At 45.5% G+C, this 6,729-nt stretch overlaps 1 long non-coding RNA gene across 1 annotated transcript; it reads left to right on the top strand.

Moving 5' to 3' along the window:
- Positions 1 to 276: 276 nt before the first annotated feature.
- Positions 277 to 6,015, top strand: LOC139052982 (uncharacterized). Its single transcript, XR_011510158.1, has 3 exons — positions 277 to 341; positions 2,009 to 2,050; positions 5,832 to 6,015. It is a non-coding gene; the product is annotated as an uncharacterized lncRNA (long non-coding RNA).
- Positions 6,016 to 6,729: the final 714 nt, after the last annotated feature.

The raw sequence follows: 6,729 nt of genomic DNA, 5'->3' as shown, positions 1-6,729 counted from the left end.
TGGTAATAAAAAAACGCAGATCACTATTGTCTGTCCCTTGCTGAAATAACAATGCCTTTGCGGTCGCTTCTTGTTTCTTCGAATGAAGTAAAAATAACGAGTTGTATAAGCGCGCAGGGAACCAACTTAGCACCAAACCCTATTGTTCATTTTGAAGTGATGGCTCTGAATCACAAACCTGACAATGTACCCGCAGGAAGTGCTGCGAAGTTTTTTTAGCATTATCTTCTTGGAATGTATAAAAGATGAGGACTCGTATCCTCCTTGAAGAAGCGTGCGGTGCGTTCGACGACCAGCTGCAATGGCTGTAGCTGCGTGGGTACTAGTTCTGCTTCTGACAGGTAATGCTATCGTTTTTTTTCCTCTTCTAAATCAGTATGACGTTTCTCTTGGCGGCCAGGGCCACGCTGTTTTCAGGTTAACAATGGCGCCTAGCCAGTATTATTCAACTTAGTTCAGATATACGGTACTTTTTTTAATCTGAATATCCAGGAAGCGTAGCTTCACACTTTGGTCTTCTAGCAACGCAGTTAGCTCCACGACGTGAGTCAATAGTAGCGAGTTCCGCGAAGAGGGCATATTCAAAACTACATTCAATCTTAAAAGCAAGGGCACCAGTCTTTTTAATGGCGACCTTGGAGTGCGATCTTAGCCTCACAAATCCTTCCACAGACAAAAAAAAAATGCAATGACTTATTTCTCCTTGATATCTGGCTATGGTGAGTACATCCGTGAAAAAAAAACAATGAATGTTAGTAGAGTGAACGTTATTTCATGTAGCAATAATTACTTGTATGTTGTTTCAGCTACTTACCGCAACTGAAACTGGCTTTAGGATATCAAAACCGCTAGCTATGTGTTTTGCGCGAAGTGTTCCGTGATTAAATTAGAGGTATTAAAACGAGCGTTTCAGAAATACTATACCTCGAGCCTTGTTGGCTTGTTTCAGCTCTTCATGTAGTGTTTACGCTCAATCTGCTTTTCCTGCAGCGCATTACCTTGATCTCGACGACAATGACCCTCAAACATGGCACGTACCCGTAATGGAGGATGAAATAAGAATCGGGCGGTTGGTCGAGAGACAATAAAAGCTTTTATATGGATCTTATCTGCTGCGGGAATCAGTTTAACAGAAGATTTACTTGGTGCTTGTGAGAAACGCTGTCCTGGTTTAGCGACTGTTTGAAAGTGTGCACTACACGACGAAGTTGGGACACGTTTTCAGGGCCAAACGTCTCTCTCATCCTAAACTTGTGGCGCTCCAAGAGTTGCATACACGTTCGATAAAAGCCATCCTATCGCCGAGTGTGGGGAGTAACACACACTGGGCACACACACAAAGCGGAGTAATTGTTTGCAGCCGTGCAAGACACGGTCCCTTTCCGCCGCTGCCCCAGCGCGGTGCATCGATGTTGTTCCAGCAGCCACCGGCAGCCAGCGCCCGCAACGTTGAGGAAGTGGCGAAGCTAGCTTCGGCTTGCAAACTTCATCCTTACAAATGTGGCCGTTTTATTGGCTTCGCAAGTCACCGCTATACTTGCACTTTTCGCCGTGCAACGAGGACACATGCCGATGGCAGTGAAAATATAGGAAATGCCTTCGTTCTGTAGGCTCGCGAACGTAAGCCAGCGTTCGCCGCCGGGCATGACTGTAACGTTGGTGCACGGCACGCAAGCTTCAGCTGAACACTGCATTGGTGAGCATTAGTGCCTCGGCACTGTAGTAAAGCCAAGACGGCTGCCAAATATTTCGAGCCAGTGGAAGTTGTTGAGAGCACGCAAGGCGCTCCAGAGGCTGCCTTTTCTGTGCTCGGGCCAGTGGTGACGTAGTATGTTTTAGAACCAGCATTCGAAGTCACGCCATCATGGCCGAATCATTATAGGTGCTCTCTTTACCTAAGACCACATATAGCTGTACTTAAATTGGTTGATTTGTTCCTCTGAGTGGGCCGCTCGCTATCTGTTTTGCCAAAAGCTAACATGCCTAATGGACTACCTTCCGCACCCAGGCTTTCTGGCAAGCTACGAAGCGAAACCAGGTGTGAGGCCGTGTAAGTATACGAAAATAAGTACGTTTTTCTTTTCTGTGGTGGAGTGCTCGAAATGAGGTGTACGCGTATGCTCTCGCCACAATGCTTACCAGCTGTGGCTAAAGGAATGGCATCATTTCGCTCGGCCGTGCACCGTTCTACAAAATATCACACAGGTATCTGCTCACGCAACTACCGAATGCCAATCGGCTGATCATGTTTGACGTGTTGTGTTTTATCCAAGAGATTCAGTAATCGTACTTGTTCATCAATTCAACAGGTGGAAGAGGGGATTTTGAAGAGACTCTCGAAGTGCGGGGAGCATTGTTCAGCGTGCTTCCCCTGATGTGTATTTTGGATATGAGTAGTGCCACAGAAGCGGTCGTGCCAAGGCAACAAATTTCTCGTCTCCTAAAACGTATAGCTGTACTGCCCCTCTACCGAGTGGTGACCGCAACGTAGCTCACTGCTGCCACGTCGGCACGTATTAAAACAAACCTTCGTTTCTCACTGCGTTCGGAAAGACTGAGAGGTGCTACTCCTAACCCTGCAAACTGCACAAATCTCTTTATGGCAGACTAAAACATCATTTCAGAACACATAGAAGATGAATACTTGCTAAGTTTTTTCATGTGATAGAGACAGAGGCTGCAGAAAATCCTGCGGTGAGCCAGCGATAGCACTAGAGCCATTTTTTTGCCTGCTGCGCTGGACCAAACGTTTTCCTGAGAAACTAGCTGGCTGCCGACAACGACATCTATTTTCGAATACTCGGTGTCGTTACAATGTGTTTACTGGTCATACTACGATGCCACAGATTACTACGCTCAAAAAACCAGTTTTGTATTCCTCCCACGTTTCTCTTTCCTTTTTTTTAATCACACATTGCCACTTGCTCGGCAGATTAAAGTTCAATAAATGCGTTCTGACCTTCTTCCTAAAGAACTGTACTGAAGGTTCCACGCGAGTATTTAGTGTATTTAGTTTCACCTATTTATTATTACTAAACGTAGTGATACAACTTCATAATTTATCACATGATGTCCGGTGTGTTGTTTACAAATTAGCAGGGAATGTTCAGAAAGGCAGGAATGTTCCTGGGCAGCTAACTTCTTGGTGGGTCACTTATCGCCAAGGACTTGTGTGATGGACCCTTTCTATAAAGGGTAAAGCTTTACAAAGCATTTTTTTCTAATATGCGAGGAGTTTCTAAATTTCACCTAAAACTAAATTTATCTTTCTCAGCATCGTACTAGTTTTTGTTGTTACTGAAGTAGCAGAAGCTTGATGTGGGTGAGTTGGTTATGCATACTTGATGAAATGAGCGCTACGAATACGCGGACGAAAGAACACATGTACGACAGACAAGGCGCTTTTGTCTGTCGTACATGTGTTCTTTCGTCCGCGTATTCGTAGCGCTCATTTCATCAAGTTTGTTGTTACTGCTTTTTTGTTACCTAAGAGGTTGAATTTTAAGGCGCTATCGGCTTGTCCTGTGAAACAAAAATACTTCGTTGAATTTGGAATATTCCTGTTCGTAGAGACCTTCATTAAAGTTTTGCATCCATCCATCCATTTTCGCAGAGACGCCTCTGTACCTATACATACTGAACAAAAAGAATCCTTCTGGCATTTGCTTTTTTTTGAACAATGGGATAAATGAAGAACAAAAGTATATATATATATACATATATATATATTGTCACGTGGTGGTGACGTTCAAGAATACAGTAGCAATACAGTGATTAACGAAACGAGAGTTTTATTGGGCGAACCCGTGCCCACAAAAGCAGGGAACACTTATAGCACAACGATAGCGGCGAACACGGTCGGCGATCGTCGAAAATCTGATCAGCGGGTCAAGCGCGTCGGCTTTTATAGATCGGTCGTCGAATGTTCCAGATTAACCACTGGAACCCACGTGCCTTCCACAAAGTTCTACACCATTCGCGTCACGGGATGAAATCTGATAGCACAAGGTTCGGCGACAACAGACAACCGGATAGAAGCGTCGATAACTTTCCAGAAACTTCGGATGCATGCAGGTGTGTCCCGCGCTGTGCGATTAGAGTTGTTAAGCGGCGAAACCTAGTCGCCCGATAAAGATAAGTACACATGTCAATATATTCAGAGAGAACTACGCAACTTTGAGCAGCTTCATATCACAAATATCCAGCAACTTTGATGGCAGAGACTGTAATCATAACAGGTTGCTTCTCGGCCGACAGCAACTTCGCAAGGATGTTTCAGGTCGCTTTATGCGGGGATTCGAAATTCACAGACGCATTCTGCTTCTATGTTCCCGATCAGTCAAATGTTGTGTTTTGTAGTTGTAGGTAATGAGGTCATGGCGCTCGAGTACCTTCGCTAACATGTCAATTTTGCTATATGACACCCTTGCAGGTCGCGTTCTTTTATCTGTGGCATTTATTTCTGTTCATATTAAAGAAAGCATTTCTCGTTCACTATGGGACAAAAAAGAAGTCTAACACAAAGGTCTTATGCCCAATCTTGCATGACTGCATCATACATTTGTGACGCAACAGATATAGCTACCGACGCGCGTTGCCATGCTAGCAGACCGCATGTAATAATCAAGTGCAATGTTTATTTTTTGTGACTGTTTTATATAAGCATTTCCATTGATCAGACAGTGAATAGCCTACCACAGATATAAATGTAAGAACATCTGACTTAGTTTTGCCCCTTTTTTCGATGCCTGCTACAATTTTTTTCCCATTGGGGAAAGCCATCTTTCTGTTTTCCACCGCAGATTCACTTAAGAAGTATTCTGAACACTGAACGGAAACTCGGTTAACCGATATCCCATTTCATGTTAATTGAAGGAAATATGATCGACCAGCAAGCGTAGGGCCGAGTATTAGGCCGTGAGCATGAAATTAAGAAATTTACAGGTATAAAACAGCGGCAGCTGGCACAGTACAGCGGTAATTGGATATCATTGGAAGAGGCCTTCCTTCTGCAGCGAACATCGACAGGCTGCTGCTTCTGATGATGACATACATCATCTTTTGTTGTCCGAAGCCATATGTAGCTGAGATCTGAGTGTGCGATGAAAATCTCAGTTGGCTGAAATGAGCTCGGCAATGCTGCCGCTTCGGCTTCCCCAACAATAGTTGAGACTGAATGAATGCCAAAGATGGCATTACGTTCCATAACAATTTCTGTTTGTAAGATTTTTTTCTCCACTTGTTCGCGTAGACCGACCGCTTCTCTTTGCAGTGAAGCAACGTACGTTTTCTGCTTAGCTAATATAGGAACGAAAAACCTGCATGACAGCTCCTGCCTCCTAATTTCTCTACTACCGTTTTTACGTTATGGGGTAGGAGTATTCTCGCTAATCTCAATGGCAGGTTTGCGCTTGAGCGCGTTATACGTGCGTATATGAAATCAGCGCAGACGTGGTGCACTAGTAAAATGCTTGTCTGTGCCCTTACCGCTCTATTTATACACTATTCCTGGGTTTGCGTGATAAGGTCCGGTGATTTAACCCTTAAACTAAAGCGGCAAAACTGTTAGTTCGCCAGCAAAACCACAAGTAAAACCTGTACAGCCCTACAAACACTTTCTTACAGCGTTTGTTTTCGAAGGCAATATAGTATGCTCTGAATTCACTTATTCGCACCACTGTGAAAACGGTGAGCCAACGCTCTCGTAGACGTCTCCGACGAAAACTATAACCTGCCATTTTCACCATGACCACGTCCCATATATATTCATAACCTTACTCTCCATGCTGAGCCTTTCATTTACTTTCATGCTCCCACTCTGCGCCGACCAGATCACCTTCCATGGATTTGTCCAAGAAACGACTACAAATGCCAACAGCGCTGCGTCACCAAGCACTTCAATGCAGGATTCTGCGCTGGACAACAGTGCATATGCAAAAACTGATAGTCACGGGACTCCGGTACATTGATGTTGAGCACCCACGCAATAAATCGGTTAAGAGCTGAGTATGTATACTCACCGACAAAACTTGGTTTGGTCTGTTTTGTCTTCTTCATCCAATGCACTTCACCTAAAGGTGTAGGGTTCTCACCCGTGCTCTGGGGACAAAGGAATGACAACGCAGTAGTTCAAACAATCACAAGGGCATTTATTGCACCTTTTATAGACCATGTGCCCGCTAGCCGAGTTGCTATCCCCAAAAACATGCCGGTGGCCGCGCGACGAATCGAGGAAGCCCGACTCACTGCGACCGGATGGCGAGCGAATATGTTCTCCCCCTGCTGGACACCAACGCCTTGCCGTTCGCGCATACGGTCGCGCGAACAGTGGTGCGTTCGAACGATCGTATTCGTCCATTCCGGTATAGGCTTCGCGAGATGGTCTCGCAGAAGCATGGATCGGCGCACGCGCGGAACGTCTGCGCCGCTTGCCACTCCGGAGCCAAAGAGGAAGAGCTTTCTCCTTTTTGCACCCAAGTAACCCCGCCGTGAGGTGGCGTTAGCAGAGCAACACTCGCGCCATCCCTCGTACTACCCTGCAAGCATAGCGACCGCACCCGTAAAGCTCCGCGGCGAAGCCGGATTACAGGAGGCGGGAGCTATGCAGGAACATATCAGGGGACACGTGAGAGTCGCGCATCCCCACAACGGTCCCCTTCTCTTTAGACTTGTTTATAAGCCGACTAATCTTTTGGTACTACTGGTAAGTAGACCGTCGGTGTGCTTTTC

Source organism: Dermacentor albipictus, unplaced genomic scaffold (assembly GCF_038994185.2).
Source record: "Dermacentor albipictus isolate Rhodes 1998 colony unplaced genomic scaffold, USDA_Dalb.pri_finalv2 scaffold_48, whole genome shotgun sequence".
Lineage (NCBI taxonomy): Eukaryota > Metazoa > Arthropoda > Arachnida > Ixodida > Ixodidae > Dermacentor > Dermacentor albipictus.
The sequence above is the reverse complement of the archived record's forward strand: the minus strand, read 5'-3'. Positions and strand labels throughout refer to the sequence as shown.